The 20,911-nt window shown below is 43.3% G+C and overlaps 1 protein-coding gene across 2 annotated transcripts in view; it reads left to right on the top strand.

Annotated features, from left to right (window-relative positions):
• Positions 1-20,911, top strand: part of LOC132405058 (complexin-1) — a 166,454-nt gene that overhangs the window by 76,326 nt on the left and 69,217 nt on the right. The window contains exon 3 of one of the 2 annotated variants that reach the window (XM_059989787.1): positions 4,742-4,821. The exons of the other annotated variant lie outside the window; for it this stretch is intronic. The gene's annotated coding sequence lies outside the window, so the exon portion shown is untranslated. The remainder of the gene's footprint in view (positions 1-4,741; positions 4,822-20,911) is intronic. 2 annotated transcript variants of the gene reach the window in all.

Below are 20,911 nucleotides of genomic sequence, written 5' to 3' on the forward strand. Positions count from 1 at the left end.
TCAAATATCATATTAAATCAGCAGGTGATTCAATACAATCTCAATAGTTACAATGACGTTGTTTACTTCAAAAATTTGGATTGACGATGCTTCCTTTGAATTATATATTGACCGATACGAAGGTTCAAAAGGGTCCATTTATCAGAGAATGTATTCCGTATACAACCTGAAACTCTTACTCTTCACAGACAACCATCAAACTGAAGAAAAACCCCAAAGAATGAATGATAGAAAAACTGTAAGAACCTCTAAGCCCCCTCCCTCCTCCCATGCTCAAATAGCAACAAAAGAGTCAACACTCCCCCTCCCCTTGCCCCCCTTATTCCAGCAGAAAGCATCAGCGCCCCCCACCACCCACCATGCAAGCAACAGCAGAGCACCAAAGAGAGACCATGAACTGCAATTCTTCAAAAACCGTTGTTCACTCAACAGTTCAACACGCCACAGGTTCTCTCTCACTAACAAGGGAGAGATGTCACCCCCTCCACAGTGAGGTGTAGTAATAACAGAGCTGTCGTGCTGGGAGATGTTAATTTCCCAAATATCGATTGGCATATCCCTAGAGCAAGGGGTTTAGTTGGGGTGAAGTTTGTTAGGAGTGTTCAGGAAAGTTTCTTGACACAATATGTAAATAAGCCAACTAGAGGAGAGGCTGTACTTGATTTGGTATTGGGAAATGAATCTGGTCAGGTGTCAGATCTCTCAGTGGGAGAGCATTTTGGAGATAGTGATCGTAATTCTGTCTCCTTTACAATAGCATTGGAGGGAGATAGGAACAGACAAGTTAGAAAAGCGTTTAATTGGAGTAAGGGGAATTATGAGGCTATCAGGCAGGAACTTGGAAGCTTAAATTGGGAACAGATGTTCTCACAGAAAGGTACAGAAGAAATGTGGCAAATATTCAGGGGATCTTTGTGTGGAGTATGTTCCAACGAGACAGGGGAGTTATGGTAGAGTACAGGAACCGTGGTGTACGAAGGTTGTAATAAATCTAGTCAAGAAGAAAGGAAAAGCTTACGAAAGGTTCAGAGAGCTAGGTAATGTTAGAGATCTAGAAGATTATAAGGCTAACAGGAAGGAGCTTAAGAATGAAATTAGGAGAGCCAGAAGGGGGCCATGAGAAGGCCTTAGTGGGCAGGATTAAGGAAAACCCCAAGGCATTCTACAAGTATGTGAAGAGCAAGAGGATAAGACATGAAAGAATAGGACCTATCAAGTGTGACAGTGGGAAAATGTGTATGGAACCGGAGGAAATAGCAGAGGTACTTAATGAATACTTCAGTATTCACTATGGAAAAGGATCTTAGACAGACAGACATACTTTATTGATCCCGAAGGAAATTAGGTTTCGTTACAGTCGCACCAACCAAGAATAGTGTAGAAATACAGCAATATAAAACCATAAATAATTAAATAATAATAGGTAAATTATGCCAAGTGGAAATAAGTCCAGGACCAGGGAGGAATTGTAAAGTCTGATGGCCACAGGCAGGAATGACTTCCTATGACGCTCAGTGTTACATCTTGGTGGAATGAGTCTCTGGCTGAATGTACTCCTGTGCCTAACCAGTACATTATGGAGTGGATGGGAGACATTGTCCAAGATGGCATGCAACTTGGACAGCATCCTCTTTTCAGACACCACCGTTAGAGAGTCCAGTTCCACCCCCATAACGTCAATGGCCTTACAAATGAGTTTGTTGATTCTGTTGGTGTCTGCCACCCTCAGCCTGCTGCCCCAGCACACAACAGCAAACATGATAGCACTGGCCACCACAGACTCATAGAACATCCTCAGCATCGTCCAGCAGATGTTAAAGGACCTCAGTCTCCTCAGGAAGTAGAGACGGCTCTGACCCTTCTTGTAGACAGCCTCACTGTTCTTTGACCAGTCCAGTTTATTGTCAATTCATATCCTCAGGTATTTGTAATTCTCCACCATGTCTACACTGACCCCTTGGATGGAAACAGGGATCACCGGTGCCTTAGCCCTCCTCAGGTCCACCACCAGCTCCTTAGTCTTTTTCACATTAAGCTGCAGATGATTCTGCTCACATCATGTGACAAAGTTTCCCACTGTAGCCCTGTACTCAGCCTCATCTCCCTTGCTGATGCAATTATGGCAGAGTCATCAGAAGACTTCTGAAGATGGCAAGACTTTGTGCAGTAGTTGAAGTCCGAGTGATTGTAGTGATGACTTGCAGTGGACTGAAAAGCTTGAGCATGTAGATATTAAGAAAGAGGATGTGCTGGAGCATCAAGCTGAACAAGTCACCAGGACCAAATGATATGTACCCCAGGCTACTGTGGGAGGTGAGGGAGCAGATTACTGAGCCGCTGGTGATTATCTTTGCATCATCAATCAGGATGGAAGAGGTTCTGGAGGATTGGAAGGTTGCAGATGTTGTTTCTTTATTCAAGAAAGGGAGTAGGGATAGCCCAGGAAATTATAGACCAGTGAGTCTTACTTCAGTGGTTGCTAAATTGATGGAGGAGATACTGAGAGGCAGGATTTATGAACATTTGGAGAGGTATAATATGATTAGGAATAGTCAGCATGGCTTTGTCAAGGCCAGGTTGTGCCTTACAAGCCTGATTGAATTTTTTGAGGATGTAACTAAACACATTGATGAAGGAAGAGCAGTACATGTAGTGTATATGGATTTCAGCAAGGCATTTGATAAGGTACCCCATGCAAGGCTTATTGAGAAAGTATGGACGCATAGGATCCAAGGGGACATTGCTTTGTGGATCCAGAACTGACTTACTCACAGAAGGCAAAGAGTGGTTGTAGACGGGTCATATTCTGCATGGAGGTTGGTGACCAATGGCATGCCTCAGGGATCTGTTCTGGGACCATTACTCTTCGTAATTTTTATAAATGACTTGGATGAGGAAGTGGAGGGAAGGGTTAGTAAGTCTGATGATGACATAAAGGTTGGGGATATTGTGGATAGTGTGGAGGGCTGTTAGAGGTTACAGCGGGACATTGATAGGATGCAAAACTGGGCTGAGAAGTGGCAGATGGAGTTCAACCCAGATAAGTGTGAAGTTTTACTCAGAGAGTGGTGTGTGCATTGAATGGGCTGCCAGCAACGGTGGTGGAGGCGGATACGATAGGGTTTGGAGTATTGTGTGCAGTTTTGGTCACCTAATTACAGGAAGGATTTTAATAAGTTTGAAAGAGTGCAGAGAAGGTTTACAAGGATGTTGCTGGGACTTGAGAAACTGAGTTACAGAGAAAGGTTGAATAGATTAGGACTTCATTCCCTGGAGCATAGAAGAATGAGGGGAGATTTGATAGAGGTATATAAAATTATGATGGGTATAGATAGAGTAAATTCAAGCAGTCTTTTTCCACTGAGGCTAGGGGAGAGAAAAACCAGAGGACATGGGTTAAGGGTCAAGGGAGAAAAGTTTAAAGGGAACATTGAGGGGGGGGGGCTTCTTCAAACAGAGAGTAGTGGGAGTGTGAAATGAGCTGCCAGTTGAAGTGGTAAATGCGGGCTCACTTTTAACATTTAAGAAGAACTTGGACAGGTACATGGATGAGAGGTGTATGGAGGGATATGGCCCAGGTACAGGTCAGTGGGACTAGGCAGAAAAATGGTTCGGCACAGCTAAGGAGGGTCGAAAGGCCTGTTTCTGTACTGTAATGTTCTATGGTTCTATGGTCTTTTAAGAGACTTTTGGATAGGTACATGCAGCTTAGAAAAATAGAGGGCTTTGGGTAAGCCTAGTAATTCCTAAGGTAGAGACATGTTTGGCACAACTTAGTGGGCTGAAGGCCTGTATTGTGTGCTGTAGGTTTTCTATGTTTCTATCTTACAATGTTACAGTCTGCAATGTCACTTTTTAATTTTGAATTCCTTGACTCAAAACTTGGCAGCAAGCTCCCCCTTGCCATCGAGAAAGAAAGAGAGTGAGAAAGGGAGAGAAGTGCAATCACCCAAGTACAGAGGCATCTGACAGCCACACCTGCTATCTCAAAGTTCTGACCTCCCACAACGCTTCAGTTGGATGACACTGTCAGGGAATCGAGTCATCCAGTGGAAGGCGCCAGTCTTCCAGGTTACCATTGGAGATATCGAAAGGTGGTCAATCGATGAGCTCTGTGAACGGGAGCTCACTGCCAAGAAAAATAGCAGGTTGAATGCAGCTATAGATCACAGAATCTGACAAGCCCAAGGCTACCTTGAAAAAGACAAAAAAGGCATCAGAGAGAAGAATTTAAACTGCTTTGCTGATGCTCTGGGAGAAGTCACCCTCTGGAGCCATTTTTATGTTACAATATTCTAAAAAACTTTCTCAGAGCCAGACACCCAAAATTAATCTGTCATGACTTTCTCTGAGGACACAAAACTACTGATTGCTTATGCCTGTGACCATAGTTGATATGCTCAGTGACAACATCTGTCTGGTCTACTGGTTTGAAACTCAGTCACAATGATACAAATTACTTAGCCCATATAGCCTGGTTTGATGCAAGCCAATTAACACAGCCCCATTGTCTTAATGTTAGGCTGATGCACATGCAATCTCTTGGTCGGTGGGATAGTTTAACTTTAATTTACTGCTTGCAATTGACAATAAGAACTGAAGATGAATTGCAAGCTTCCTGAACTTATTTACATTTATATTAAGAACTGAAGACTGATTCTCATTTGAATTAATATCTGCCATAATCACATAAGTCCAGAATACTCTATAATAAAGTAATCTGTTCTTCCTTTTCCAACAGGAAGCTCTTGGGTATAAACACAAAAAATTGGTCTGCTCTGCTCTCTGCCCCAGACTACCTTACTGCCAGTCCTCACTAAAGTAAGGAAGTTTATCAAATACTACCAGAGGTGGTGGTCCTTAGTAACTGAATAAATGAGCCAAGGAATGGCAAATGCAGTTTAGTTCAGATGAGACTGAAGTGTTTCCGATAATGGGAGAGTCTAGGACCAGAGGCCACAGACTCTGAATAGAGCAATGTCCATTTAAAACAGAGATGAGGAGGAATTACTTTACCCAGGGTGATGAATCTATGGAATTCATCACCACAGATTACTGTGGAGATCATGTCATTGAGCATATTTGAAGTGGAGATTAATAGGTTTTCGATTGAGCAAGCATCAAAGGTTACAGTAAGAAGTCAGGAGAATGCAATTGAATGGGATAATAAATTAGCCATAATGAAATGGTAGCAGACTCGATGGGCTGAATGGCCTAGTTCTGCTCCTATGTCTTATATCTTACTTCCTGCAAGATGAAATCCAATATCATGAATGGCAATGGCGATGATGGCTGCTTCTTCACTTGCAAAGATCAGGAGAGAAAACTCCATCACTATAGGACTTTTCTTCCCTCCTGCGCTATGTAGGTTTATAGTGAGGATTGGTGTGTACAGACCAATTCTGCTTTTTATGCCGGGGGACATTCCATAATGGCACAGTGAGCTGTGACAACTGCGGCAACTAAAGTTTTCCTTCTCTTAGACAAACTGCTTGGCAAGGTTAACGAGTCCCATCTACCTGTGTCTGGAATCGGAGTTTTCCTTCTCCTAGACAGACTGCCTGGCAAGGCTAAGGAACTCTTTCTATCCGAGTGTGGACTTGGAGTTGTCCGTCTCCTAGGCTGGCTGCCAGCCAAGGCTGCTGAGCCCAGCCTACCCACCAGTTACACCGCTGGACACTTGGTCATGGCATGACATTGCAAACTCAGTAAGAACAGGACACCACGTGAAGGCATTGCTCTGGACTGAGTAGTGTAAGAGAGGCCACATGTGAGAGACCTCCTGTAAGGCAAAACAAACAGTGGTCCTGTGGCAATCACTACATTGGGAAAGGAGAGCCTATGAAAGACATTTCACCTTCTATAAGCTCAGCTTTTGCGCTGAGACCTTTCACCAGGACTGATGAAGGGTTTCAGCCTGAAAGGTCAACTGTTTACTCTTCTTCATCAATGCTGTCTGGCCTGCTGAGTTCCTCCAGTATTTTGTGTGAGTTGCTTCAACACCTTTTTTTGTTTACTTTGAAAAGAAGAATATAACTAGAGCTGTGAAGATCTCTGCTGCACAAAGTAACCCTGTGATCTCTATCTTGGAGGCCAATGGCAGGCTGTCTTTCCAGAGAGTGAACCCTCGCAAGGAGATAGGCCCCAATGGTGTACCTGGTAAGGCTCTGAAAACTTGTGCCAACCAACTGACGGGGGTGTTCAAAGACACTTTCAATCTCTCACTGCTAAGGTTGGAAGTTCCCACCTGCTTCAAAAGGGCAACAATTGTACCAGTACCCAAGAAGAGTAGTGTGAGCTGCCCTTAATGACTATTGCCCAGTAGCACTCACATCTACAGTGATGAAATACTTTGAGGGGTTGGTCATGGCTAGGATCAACTCCTACCTCAACAAGGTCAATGGCAGACATAATCTCAATGGCTCTCCACACAGCCTTGGATCACCTGGACAACACAAACACCTACGTCAGGATGCTGTTCATTGACTATAGCTCAGCATTTAATATCATCATTCCTACAATCCTGATTGATAAGTTACAGAACCTGGGTCTCTGTACCTCACTCTGCAATTGGATCCTCAACATCCTAACCGGAAGACCACTATATGTGCGGATTGGTGATAACATCTCCTCTTCGCAAACAAACAACACTGGCGCACCTCAGGCATGTATGCATAGCCCACTGCTCTATTCTCTCTACACCCATGACTGTGTGGAGATTTGATTTATCACCTAAAACACTTGAAAACTTCCACAGATGTACTGTCAAGAGTAATCTGACAGCTACATACCTCTGTTATGTGGGGGGGGGGGTGCTACTGCACAGGATCAAAGTAAGCTGCAGAGAGTTGTAAAATTAGTCAGGTCAATCATGGGCACTAGCCATATTATCCAAGACATCTTTAAGGAGCAGTGCCTCAGAAAGAGAGTGTTCATCATTAAGGATCCCACCACAGGGCATGCCCTCTTCTCACTGTTACCATAGGAAGGAAGTACAGAAGCCTGAAGCACACAGTCAAAGCCCACTGGCAGGCATGGTTTGGGTTACCTGGAATAATCAGCAGTAGCAGAACATTCCAATCATAATGGTCAAACAACACACACAAAATGCTGGTGGAACACAGCAGGCCAGGCAGCATCTATAAGGAGAAGCACTGTGGATGTTTCAGTCCGAGACCCTTCGTCAGGACTGCGAAGGGTCTCGGCCCAAATCGTCAACAGTGCTTCTCCTTATAGATGCTGCCTGGCCTGCTGTGTTCCACCAGCATTTTGTGTGCGTTGTTTGAATTTCCAGCATCTGCAGATTTCCTCGTGTTTGCAATCATAATGGTAATTAAATAAACTTCAACAGCACAAACCTACTGTGCCACCCCAGTGACTTTTGGGACCACCTGGTGAAGGAAACCATTGAAGTAAAATGAGAGAAAAAGAATATTAACAAAGATGAAGGTCTCACTCTAAGTAAGAGCCAGAATTCGATTGTAAACAAGGTGGGAGAGCAGAAACCTGATTGGATGAGGACTAACCAATTGGGCGGGATGGACGATGGGGGTAAAAATACCATCAGATTAGACATGTTCAGGCATCATCCCTGATAACGATGGCAGAGCTTGTCTTTGAAACGTCAGTTAAAATCAACACTTGTCCCTAGCTGGAAACCTGAGAATAGTTTGTCATATATGCCGGGAAAGCACTAGATCCTTTTTGAACAGATGGTTGGACAGCTACATGGATTAGAAAGGTTTAGTAGGTTATGAGCCAAACGCTGGCAAATGGGACTAGCTTGGGCGGAGCATTATGGATAGCATGGACTGATGGGCCTGTTTCAGCCTAGGAGATGGACTGATGGGCCTGCTGCATGACTCTGCAAGTTCAAGCTCAAGTTTATTGTCATGCATGAATACAACCAAATAAAACAACATTCCAATAAAACACATATCACACACATCACATAAAGCAAAACATTACCAAAATAAGTTAATAAGATATAATTCAAAACATAATTTATCTCACTCCATTCCCATCTCCTATTCTTTTTCCCTTGTGTGTTTCTCCAGTCTCCTGCGAGATGCATGTTAGGAGGAATTTGTTTCTCAGGTAGAATGGAACGATAGGTTGTTTCTGTATTGTTGTTCTCTATGACTCTATATATTCCCTCAGGCAATTAATAAATACGATAGACGGCGGAGGCTTGATTCGGCTCCATCTGGATCTCAGTTTGTCACCAATCAAAATACTTTCCCATGTTCCTAACCGACCTTCCAACCAGCCACCAGCTTGTCACCAGCTCCAATTCCTTCTGCTCTCGTTCGTAACAGTAGAGGAAGGAAAAGGAAGGGAAATTTTAGAGAAATAGAGGATCGAAAGACCATCAGCTCAATAGGCAAAATTGTCACAGAAGACATGCATTGCCATTGCCAGCAGGCCTCGCCATCCAGAAGTTTATCATTACCATTGCTTCCATTTCTGCCTACTCCCAACTGCCGTGAGTAATGTCCTAACCAATCACTAACTAGTCAATAATGATGATTCATTTAGTGATGGGAAGGAAGATTACACCTCCCAATGGGCATTGCGACACACCAGTCTGTAAAATGTAACTGAATAAAACAATAGACTTCAACATCAACTCCTGTGTTTACAGAGCACTTGGCTTTGCAAATACAACTGGAACAAAAGATTACATTCTGAACTATACAGGGTGGGTAAGATATGACAGAACTTGTAATCAGTGGGGTTTAAGAAAATTGTTAAACAATGGAGAGAGAAGTTTGGATAATAAGGTCCAGAGATTTGGTAGAAGGTCCTGTTACTGAGGGTGAGGAAGCAGGGAGTAAGTCAAAGATCTAAATGGATTTTATTTGTGAGTCTATGCACTGAGATGGAGACAGGAATGTCAAGAAAGGGAAATGTAGTGGCAGATGTAGATCATATGGAAATGGGAATAGAGTGGAAATTGGCAGAAAATGTAGCAAAATGTTTCCATTCTGTACAGAACCAATCCAATCATCAGTGTAACAGGAAAAGAATAGGATCTGCGTTAGAGTTATAGAACACAAGAGTCACAGCAAAGTACAGCACATAGGCTCTTCAGCCCATCTAGTCTGCGCTGAACCATTAATCTGCCTAGTCTATACAACCTCCCTATGTCTTGGACCATAGCCCAGCATACTCCTCCCATCTACAGACCTATCCAAATTTATCTTAAATATTGAAAATGACTGCATATCCACCACCTGCACTGGCAGCTCATTCCACACTATCATGACCCTCTGAGTGAAGAAGTTCCACTCTCATGTTCCCTTTAAACATTTCACCTTTCACCCTTAATCCATGATCTCTAGTTGTAGTCTAGCCCAACCTCAGTAGAAAAAGCCTACATACATTTACCCTATCAATACCCCTCAAAATTTTGTACACCTCAATCAAATCTCGTCATTCTTCTACATTCGAGGGAATAAAGTCTTAGCCTATTCAACCTTTCCCTACAATTCAGGTCCTCAAGTGAGAAATCATTTGGAACAATTTTCCAGTAGGTAAACAAGGGCAAACATTTAAAGAATATGAACATAAGAAGTGGAAGAAATTGTTCCTCCTGTCCTACCAAATTAATTCATAGTTCTCAATGAACATGTAATGAACTAAAGAATTATCATACGTTTCCCAACACTGTATTCCATCTGTCACTTTTTGCCCATTCTTCCAATTTGTCTAAGTCTTGCTGCAATCATATTGCTTCCTCAGCACTACCTACCCCTCCACCTATTTGTATCATCCACAAACTTTGCTGCAAAAACATCAATTCCATTATTTATATCATTGACAAACAATGTGGGAAGTAGTGGTCCCAATACTGACCCCTGAGGAACACCACTAGTCACTGGCAGCCAAACAGAAAAAAGCCCTCTTTACTCTCACACACTAACTCCTGCCTATCAGCCATTGCTCTATCCATGCCAGTATTTCCTGTAACACCATAGGATTTTATCTTGTTAAAGCAGCTTCATGTGTGGCACCTTTTTAAACACCTTCTGAAAATCCAAGTAAATGACATCCACTGCCTCTCCTTCATCCACCCTAGATGTTACTTCCTTGAAGAACTCTAACAGATATGTCAGTTAAAATTTCTCTTTACAGAAACCATACTGACTTTGACTCATTTTATCATTAGGCTCCAAGTACCTTGAAACCTCATCCTTAATAATAGAGTCCAACACTTTCCCAACCACTGAGGTTAGGCTAACTGGCCTATAATTCACGCTCTTTTGTCTTCCCCTGCTTCTTAACAGTGCAGTGACATCTGCAATTTTCCAGTTCTCCGGGACCATGCCAGAATCAAGTGAGTCCTGAAAGATCATGACCAATACATCCATTATCTCTTCAGCAACCTCTCTCAGGACTTTGGGATGTAGTCCATCTGGTCTGGGTGACTTATCCACCTTAAGACCTTTCAGTTTGCCGAGTACATTTTCCTTTATAATAGCAATTGCACTCAGTCCTGCTCCCTGACACTCACGGACCTCTGACACACTGCTAGTGTTTTCCACGGTGATGACTGAAACAAAGTACTCATTAAGTTGATCTGCCATTTCTTTGCCCCCCCATTACTACTTCACCAGCATCATTTTCCAGTGGTCCAATATCAACTCTCACCTCCCTTTAACTCTTTATATAACTGAAAAAACTTTTGGTATCCTGCTTTATATTATTGGCTAGTCTGCCCTCTTATTCCATCTTTTCCCTTCTTATAGCTTTTTTAGTTGCCTTTTGTTGTATTTTAAAAACTTCCCAATCATCCAACTTCCCACTCATTTCTGCTACCTTATATGCCCTTTCCTTGGCTTATATACAGTCCTGAACTTCCTTTGTCAGCCACGGTTGCCAACCCTTGCCATTTGAGAACTTCTTCCTCTGTGGGACACATCCATTTTGTGCCTGTGAAATATTCCCAAAACTTCAGCCATCTTCGCTCTGCTGTCATCCCCCCTAGTATCCCTCTACAATCAATCTGGATAAGCTCCTCTGTCATGCCTCTGTCAGTCCTTTTATTCCATTTTTACACCATATATGCAGAAATGTGAGGAAAAAGGCACAGTAACATCATGAAGGATCCCATCTACTCTGCTGATAGACTGTTTGTCCCACTCCCATCAGGGAGGAGGCTACGTACCATCCACACCAGGACCACCACACTCAAAAACAGTTACCTACCCCAAGCAGTGAGGCTGATCAACACCTCCACCCACTAACCCACCCCTTCACACCCCCAACCATCACCACCTTATCATTTCCTGCCCTTCATCATTAAGAGAATTCAAAGGTATTCTACAGATATGTTAAGAGCAAAAGGATTGCAAAAGACAAAATTGTTCCTCTGGAAGATCAGAATGGTAAATCATGTGTGGAGCCAAAACAGATGAGGGAGATCTTAAATGTATTCTTTGTGCCTGTATTTACTCAGGAGGTGGATACAGAGTCCATACACGAGGCAAAGTGGCATCAACTTCATGGACCCTGTACAGATTACAGAGGAGCGGGTGTTTGCTACCCTAAAGCAAATCAGGGTGGATAAATCCAAAGGACTGACAACCTGTTCCTTCAGACTCCACAGGAGGCAAGCACAGAAATTGCTGGGGCCTTAGCAGAGATACTTATATCATCCTTACTAACAGGGGAGGCAGTCGAGGATTGGAGGTTAGCCAATGTTGTTCTGCTATTTTTAAAAGGCTCTAAAAAGAAATCAGAAATTATAGGCCAGTGAGTCGGACATCAGTAGTGGGAAAGTTGTTGAAAGTAATTCTAAGGGACCAGATATACAAGTATTTGGATAGACATGGACTTAATGAGGATAGTCAGCATGGCTTCATTCATGTCTAACTAATCTTACAGAGTTTTTTGAGGAAGTTACCAGGAAAGTGGATGAAGGCAAGGCAGTGAACTTTAGTAAGGCATTTGATAAGGTCCCGCATGGGAGCTGGTCAAGAAGTTTCAGTCGCTCAGCATTCAGAATGAGATAGTAAGTTGGATTAGACATTGGCTTTGTGGGAGAAGACAGAAAGTGGTAGTAGAGGGAGGAAGACTATCATGGCTTGCAGAGGGATCTGTATCAGTTGGAAAAATGGGCTGAAAAATGGTAGATGGAATTTAATGCAGACAAGTGAAAGGTTTTGCACTTAAGTAGGACCAACCAGGATAGTTCTACCACAGTGAACGGTAGGGCACTGAGGAGTGTGGTAGAACAAAGGGATCTGGGAATACAGATCCATAATTCATTGAAAGTTTTGTCACAGGTAGATAGGGTCATAAAGAAAGCTTTTGGCACATTGGCCTTCACAAATCAATGTATTGAGTACAGGAGATATGATGTTATTTTATAAGACACGTTGAAATTGTATAAGACATTGGTGAAGCCTAATTTGGAGTATTGTGTGCAGTTTTGGTCACCTAACTAGAGGAAAGATGTAAACAAGGTTGAAAGATTTCAGAGAAAATTTACAAGGATGCCAGTTCTGGAGAACCTAAGTCTAAGGAAAGATTGAAGGGGTTAGGACTGTATTCTTTGGAACGTAGAAGATTCAGAGGAGATTTGTTAGAAGAATACAAAATTATGAAGGATGTAGCTAGGGTAAATGCAAGCAGGTTTTTTCCACTGAGGTTGGGTGGGACATGGGTTATTGATCACTGGTTAAGGGTGGAAGTTGAGAAGTTTAAGGGGAACATGAGGGGTATCTTCTTCACTCAGAGGGTCGTGAAAGTGTGGAACAAGCTGCCAGCGCAAGTGGTGCATGTGAGCTCAATTTCAACATTTAAGGGAAGTTTGGATCAGTACATGGATAGTCAGGGTACGGAGGGCTAAGTTCCCAGTGCAGGTCGATGGAAGTTGGCAGTTTAAGTAGTTTCAGAATGGACTAGATGGGCGGAAGGTTCTGTTCAATGTTGTACTTCTCTGTGATTCTATGTACAGGTACTCCAGTACCTAGCATCACCTTATGGGCATAGAATCAATCTGTGTGTATAAGCTATCTGATGTATTTATATTTATTGTGTTTTTTATTGTATTGCGTTCTTTATCTTACTGAGTTTTTCTGAGCAGCACCAGATCCATAGGAACAATTATTGAATTCCCCTTTGAACTTGTGTACAGAAAATGACATTAAACAATCTTGAATCTTGTTGTTCTGGATTTCCAGCATCTGCAGAATACTTAGTGTTTATGATATCCTTCCTACATCTGCCCTTCCCAGCCCGGTTTCAAAGGGATTGATTCTCATTGTTCAAAGGTGTGCTCACCCACCCAGTCTGTCCGGTCTGTCTTTGTGTTTTAATCCTCAAAGCCCAGTCCCAGCACCCTTTCCCAGATTCACTGATCTGCTGTCTTTTCTAGATGTGATCTCACCATGAGTAAATAACTGGCATGAGACCTTGCTCCTCCCTCATTCAGATAATCTTGCAATAAGGGAAAATCAAAAGTCTGAAACCATAATAAAAATATGGTGTAAGCAGTCAGCACATCAGACCATAAGACATTGGAGCTGAATTGGGCCATTTGGCCCATCAAGACTGCTCCCATTCCATCAATGTTGATTAATTATCTTCCTCAACCACATTCTTCTGCTTTCTCTCCATAACTGTTGATGACTAATTAAAGATCTACCAGCCTCTAAGTATACCCAATGATTTGGCTTCCATAGTTGACTGTACCAACCCTCTGGCTAAAGAAATTCCTCTTAATCTCTATGCTAAATAAATGTCCCTCTATTCTAAGGTTGTGTTCTCCTGTCCTAGAATCAAAATCAGGTTTAATATCACCAGCATATGTTGTGAAATTGGTTAATATAGCAGCATAGTACAATGCAATACATGATAATGTAGAAAATAAATAAATTACAGTACATATATACATGTATATTAAATAGCTACATTAAAAATAGTGCAAAAACAGAAATAATAAAAAAGTGAGTTAGTGTTCATGGGTTAAATGTTCATTTAGAAATCGGATGGTGAAGGGGAAGAAGCTGTTCCTGAATCACTGAGTGTGTGTCTTCAGGCTTCTGTACCTCTTTCCTGACGATAACAGTAAGAAAAGGGCATGCCCTGGCTGAAGGGGGTCCTTAATGATGCTGCCTTTTCAGAGGCAGTGCTCCTTGAAGATGTCTTTGATACTATGGAGGCTAATACACAAGATGGAGTTGATTAATTTTACAGCTTTCCGTAGCTTATTTCTGTCCTGTGCAGTAGCCCCCAACCCCCACCATACCAGATGGCAATGCAGCCTGTCAGAATGCTGTCAATGGTACGTCTGTAGAAGTTTTCAAGTTATTAGGTAACAAACCAAATCTCCTCAAACTCTTAATTAAATATAGCCAAGCAACAAAATGCTGGAGGAACTCAGCAGGTCACGCAGCATCTATGGAAAAGAATATTTCGGGCCAAGAACCTTGAGCAGGACTGGAGAAAAAAAATATGAGGAGTCAGAGTAAGAAGGTATGGGAGGGGAGGAATCTTCCACATCCTTGCACTTCACTGAGCCTGTGCACATCATAAACAGGATTTATGAGACCTTTGAGATAATGGGATCCTAAATGGATGTTTTGCACCTGTATTTACTTGGGAGATGGACAGAGTCGATAGAAGTGAGGCCATGGACCCTATACAGATTACAGAGGAGAAGGTGTTTGCTATCTGAGGCAAAATGGTTTCGGTGGTTGGGAAAGAGTTCGAGTCTATTATTAAGGATGAGGTTTTGAGGTACTTGGAGACCAATGAAAAAGTAAGTCAAAATCAGCATGGTTTCTGTAAAGAGAAATCTTGCCTGACTAGAATTCTTCAAGGAAGTAATAAGCAGGGTGGACAAAGGAGAGGCAGTGAATGTCATTTACTTGGATTTTCAGAAGGCATTTGATAAGGTGCCTCACATGAAGCTGTTTAACAAGAGAAAATCCTATCCCATTCAGGAAAGATACTGGCATGGATAAAGTAATGGCTGACAGGCAGGAGGCAGCAAGTGGAAATAAAGGGGACCATTTGTGGTTGGCTGTCAGTGACTAGTGATGTTCTTCAGGGGTAACAGTATTGAGACCACTACTTTTCACATTGTTTGTCAGTGATTTAGATAATGGAATTGATGGCTTTGTGTCAAAGTTTGTGGTTGATATGAAGATAGGTGGAGGGGTAGATATTGCTGAGGAAGCAATGCGATTGCAGCAGGACTTAGACAAATTGGGAGAATGGGCAAAAAATGTCAGATGGAATACTGTGTTGGGAAAAGTATGATAATGCATTTTGGTAAAAGGAACAATAGTGCGGACTATTATCTATATGGGGAGAAGGTTCAAACATCAGAGGTGCAGAGGGACCGAGGAGTCCTCATGCAAGACTGCCAGAAGGTTAATTTACAGGTTCAAGTGAAGTCAAGTCAAGTCACTTTTATTGTCATTTCGACCATAACTGCTGGTACAGTACATAGTAAAAATGAGACAACATTTTTCAGGACCATGGGTGTTACATGACACAGTACAAAAACTAGACTGAACTACACAAAAAAAAACAACACAGAGAAAGCTACACTAGACTACAGACCTACACAGGACTACATAAAGTGCACAAAACAGTGCAGGGATTACAATAAATAATAAACAGGACAATAGGGCAAGGTGTCAGTCCAGGGTTTGGGTATTGAGGAGTCTGATAGCTTGGGGGAAGAAACAGTTACATAGTCTGGCCGTGAGAGCCCGAATGCTTTGGAACATTTTCCCAGACGGCAGGAGGGAGAAGAGATTGTATTAGAGGTGCATGGGGTCCTTCATAATGCTGTTTCTTTTGCGGATGCAGCGTGTAGTGTAAATGTCCATGATGGCTGGAAGAGAGACCCCCAGTGATCTTCTCAGCTGACCTCACTATCCGCTGCAGGGTCTTGCGATCCGAGATGGTGCAATTTCCGAACCAGGCAGTGATGCAGTTGCTCAGGATGCTCTCAATACAACCCCTGTAGAATGTGATGAGGATGGGGGGGGGGGGGGTGGGAGATGGACTTCCCTCAGCCTTCACAGAAAGTAGAGACACTGCTGGGCTTTCTTTGCTCTGGAGCTGGTGTTGAGGGACCAGGTGAGATTCTCCATCAGGTGATTACCAAGAAATTTGGTGCTCTTTGCAATCTCTACAGAGGAGCCGTCGATGTTCAGCAGGGAGTGGTCGCTCTGTGCCCTCCTGAAGTCAACAACCATCTCTTTTGTTTTGTTCACATTAAGAGACAGGTTGTTGGCGCTGCACCTCCTCTCTGTAAGCTGACTCGTCGTTCTTGCTGATGAGACCCACCACGGTTGTGTCATCAGCGAACTTGATGATATGGTTCAAGCTGTGTGTTGCAGCACAGTGGTGGGTCAGCAGAGTGAACAGCAGTGGACTGAGCACGCAGCCCTGGGGAGCCCCCGTGCTCAGTGTGATGGTGTTGGAGATGCTGCTCCTGATCCGGACTGACTGAGGTCTCCCAGTCAGGAAGTCTAGGATCCAGTTGCCGAGGGAGGTGTTCAGGCCCAGCAGGCTCAGCTTTCCAATTAGTTTCTGAGGGATGATTGTGTTGAATGCTGAACTGAAGTCTATGAACAGCATCCGAACATTTTTTTTTGTCCAGTTGGGTTAGGCCAGTTGGAGGATGGTGGCAATGGCATCATCTGTTGAGCATTTGGGATGGTACGCAAACTGCAGGGGGTCCAGTGAGGGGGGCAACAGGGTCTTGATATGCCTCATGACGAGCCTCTCGAAACACTTCATGATGATGGATTCAAGTGCAATGGGATGGTAGTCATTGAGGCAGGACACTGAAGACTTCTTCAGCACGGGGATGATGGTGGCGGCCTTGAAGCACTTTGGAACAGTGGCGCTGCTCAGGGAGATGTTGAAGATGTCAGTGAGAACATCTGCTAGCTGGTCTGCACATCCTCTGAGCACTCCACCAGGGATGTTGTCTGGTCCAGCAGCCTTCCGTGGGTTGACCCTGCACAAGGTTCTTCTCACATTGGCCATGGTGAGACACAGCACCTGGTCATTTGTAGGTGGGGTGGACTTCCTCACCGCCACATCATTTTGCACCTCAGAAAGAGTGTAGAAGTTATTCAGCACTTCTGGGAGGGAGGCATCACTCGCACAGTCAGGTGATGTTGTCCTGTAATTGGTGATGTCCTGAATGCCCTTCCACATGCACCGCGTGTCGCCGCTGTCCTGGAAGTGGCTGTGGATTCGCTGGGTGTGTGTACACTTTGCCTCTCTGATGGCCTGGGACAGTTTGGCCCTTGCAGTTGTTAGAGCTGCCTTGTCTCCTGCTCTGAAGGCAGAGTTGTGGGACCTCAGCAGCACATGCACCTCTGCGGTCATCCATGGCTTCTGGTTAGCGCATGTAGTGCTGGTCTTGGACAGAGTAACATTATCAATGCACTTGCTGATGTAGCTGGTCACTGATGCTGTGTACTCCCCTAAGCTGGTAGAGTCGCCATTGGTTGTAGCCTCCCTGAACATGTGCCAGTCAGTGTGCTCAAAGCAGTCTTGAAGAGCAGAGATGGCTCCTGCTGGCCAGGTTTTCTCCTGCTTCTGAACTGGTCTGGAGTGCCTGACGAGCGGTCTGTATGCTGGGAACAGCATAACAGAGATGTGGTCTGAGTGTCCGAGGTGTGGGCGGGGCTCCGCCTGGTACGCATCAGGGATGTTTGTGTAAACCAGGTCCAACATGTTCTCCAACTCAGGAAGTACAACCTGCCTCGGGAACTGCTGATTCAATTCTATTCAGGAATAATCCAGTCTGTTCTCTGTTCATCCATCACTGTCTGGTTTGGATCAGCTACCAAACAAGACAAGAATAGACTCCAAAGAACTGTCAGGGCTGCAGAAAGGATTATTGGTGTGAAGCTGCCCTCAATCCAGGACTTATATGCATCTGGAGTCAGGAAGCGAGCAAGCAGCATTATTGTAGACCCATCACACCCTGGTCATCACCTGTTCCAACTTCTTCCTTCCGGTAGGCGCTTTAGATCACTGTATGCCAGGACAAATAGGTACAAGAACAGTTTCTTTCCGTACGCCATCAGTCTTAAGAACACTTGAATTTTAGTCTATTATAAATCAAGTCCCATTGTTCTTGTTTGCTTTTAATTCTGTACAGAGAGTGCTCAGGGAAACCGGCATCAAATTCCCTGTATGTGTCCTCATACCTGGCGATAATAAAGGATTCTGATTCTGTAAGGTATTCTAACCAACTGGATATATAAATATTTGGATAGGCAGGGCTAAATTAGAGACAATCAATATGGCTTTAAGCATGGTGGGCCATGTCTAACCAATCATATAGAGCTTCTCGATGAAGTTACCAAGGAAGTTAATGAAGGCAAGGTAGTGGATGTAATCGACATGAATTTTAACAAGACCTCCGACAAAGTTCTACTTGGGAGTTTGGTCGAGAAAGTTCAGTTACTCGGCATTCAGGATGAGGTAGTAAATTGGATTAGACATTGGCTTTGTGGGAGAAGTCAGAGGGTGGTAGCAGAAGCTTGCCTCTCTGACTGGAGGCCGGTGACTCATAGTGTGCCACAGGGATCGGTGCTGTGTTTTTTTATTGCTTGTCATCTATATCAATGATCTGGATGATAATATAATCATATAACCATATAACAATCACAGCACAAAAACAGGCCATCTTGGCCCTCCTAGTCCATGCCGAACCCTTAATCTCACCTAGTCCCACCTACCCGCACTCAGCCCATAACCCTCCACTCCTTTCCTGTCCATATACCTATCCAATTTTACCTTAAATGACACAACTGAACTGGCCTCTACTACTTCTACAGGAAGCTCATTCCACACAGCTATCACTCTTTGAGTAAAGAAATACCCCCTCGTGTTTCCCTTAAACTTCTGCCCCCTAACTCTCAAATCATGTCCTCTAGTTTGAATCTCCCCTACTCTCAATGGAAACAGCCTGTTCACGTCAACTCTATCTATCCCTCTCAAAATTTTAAATACCTCGATCAAATCCCCCCTCAACCTTCTACGCTCCAATGAATAGAGACCTAACTTGTTCAACCTTTCTCTGTAACTTAATTGTTGAAACCCAGGTAACATCCTAGTAAATCATCTCTGCACTCTCTCTAATTTATTGATATCTTTCCTATAATTCTGTGACCAGAACTGCACACAATATTCCAAATTTGGCCTTACCAATGCCTTGTACAACTTTAGCATTACATCCCAACTTCTGTACTCAATGCTTTGATTTATAAAGGCCAGCGTTCCAAAAGCCCTCTTCACCACCCTATCTACATGAGACTCCACTTTCAGGGAACTATGCACAGTTATTCCTAGATCTCTCTGTTCCTCTGCATTCCTCAATGCCCTACCATTTACTCTGTATGTTCTATTTGGATTATTCCTGCCAAAATGTAGAACCTCACACTTCTCAGCATTAAACTCCATCTGCCAACGTTCAGCCCATTCTTCTAACCGGCATAAATCTCCCTGCAAGCTTTGAAAATCCACCTCATTATCCACAACACCTCCTACCTTAGTATCATCGGCATACTTACTAATCCAATTTACCACCCCATCATCCAGATCATTTACGTATATTACAAACAACATTGGGCCCAAAACAGATCCCTGAGGCACCCCGCTAGTCACCGGCCTCCATCCCGATAAACAATTATCCACCACTACTCTCTGGCATCTCCCATCTAGCCACTGTTGAATCCATTTTATTACTCCAGCATTAATACCTAACGACTGAACCTTCTTAACTAACCTTCCATGTGGAACTTTGTCAAAGGCTTTGCTGAAGTCCATATAGACTACATCCACTGCCTTACCCTCGTCAACATTCCTCGTAACTTCTTCAAAAAATTCAATAAGGCTTGTCAAACATGACCTTCCACGCACAAATCCATGCTGGCTACTTCTAATCAGATCCCGTCTATCCAGATAATTATAAATACTATCTCTAAGAATACTTTCCATTAATTTACCCACCACTGACGTCAAACTGACAGGTCTATAATTGCTAGGCTTCCTTCTAGAACCCTTTTTAAACAATGGAACCACATGAGCAATACGCCAATCCTCCGGCACAATCCCCGTTTCTAATGACATATTAAAGATCTCCGTCAGAGCTCCTGCTATTTCTACACAAACTTCCCTCAAGGTCCTGGGGAATATCCTGTCAGGACCCGGAGATTTATCCACTTTTAAATTTCTTAAAAGCACCAGTACCTCCACCTCTTTAATTGTCATAGGTTCCATAACTTCCTTACTTGTTTCCCACACCTTAGACAATTCAATATCCTTCTCCTTAGTGAATACCGAAGAGAAGAAATCATTCAAAATCTCTCCCATCTCCTTCGGTTCCACACATAGCTGACCACTCTGATTCTCTAAGGGGCCAATTTTATCCCTCACTATCCTCTTGCTTTTAATATAACTGTAGAAACCTTTCGGATTTACTTTCACCTTATTTGCCAAACCAACCTCGTATCTTCTTTTAGCTTTTCTAATCTCTTTCTTAAGATTCCTTTTACATTCTTTATATTCCTCGAGCAATTCCTTTACTCCATGCTGCCTATATCTATTGTAGACATCCCTCTTTTTCTGAACCAAATTTCTAATATCCCTTGAAAACCATGGTGCTCTCAAACCTTTAACCTTTCCTTTCACCCTAACAGGAACATAAAGATTCTGTACCCTCATAATTTCACCCTTAAATGACCTCCATTTCTCTATTACATCCTTCCCATAAAACAACTTGACCCAATCCACTCTGTATAAATCCCTTCGCATCCCCTCAAAGTTAGCCTTTCTCCAATCAAAAATCTCAACTCTAGGTCCAGTCCTGTCCTTCTCCATAATTATATTGAAGCTAATGCTATTGTGATCACTG

This window comes from Hypanus sabinus, chromosome 14 (assembly GCF_030144855.1).
Source record: "Hypanus sabinus isolate sHypSab1 chromosome 14, sHypSab1.hap1, whole genome shotgun sequence".
Taxonomy (NCBI): Eukaryota; Metazoa; Chordata; class Chondrichthyes; order Myliobatiformes; family Dasyatidae; genus Hypanus; species Hypanus sabinus.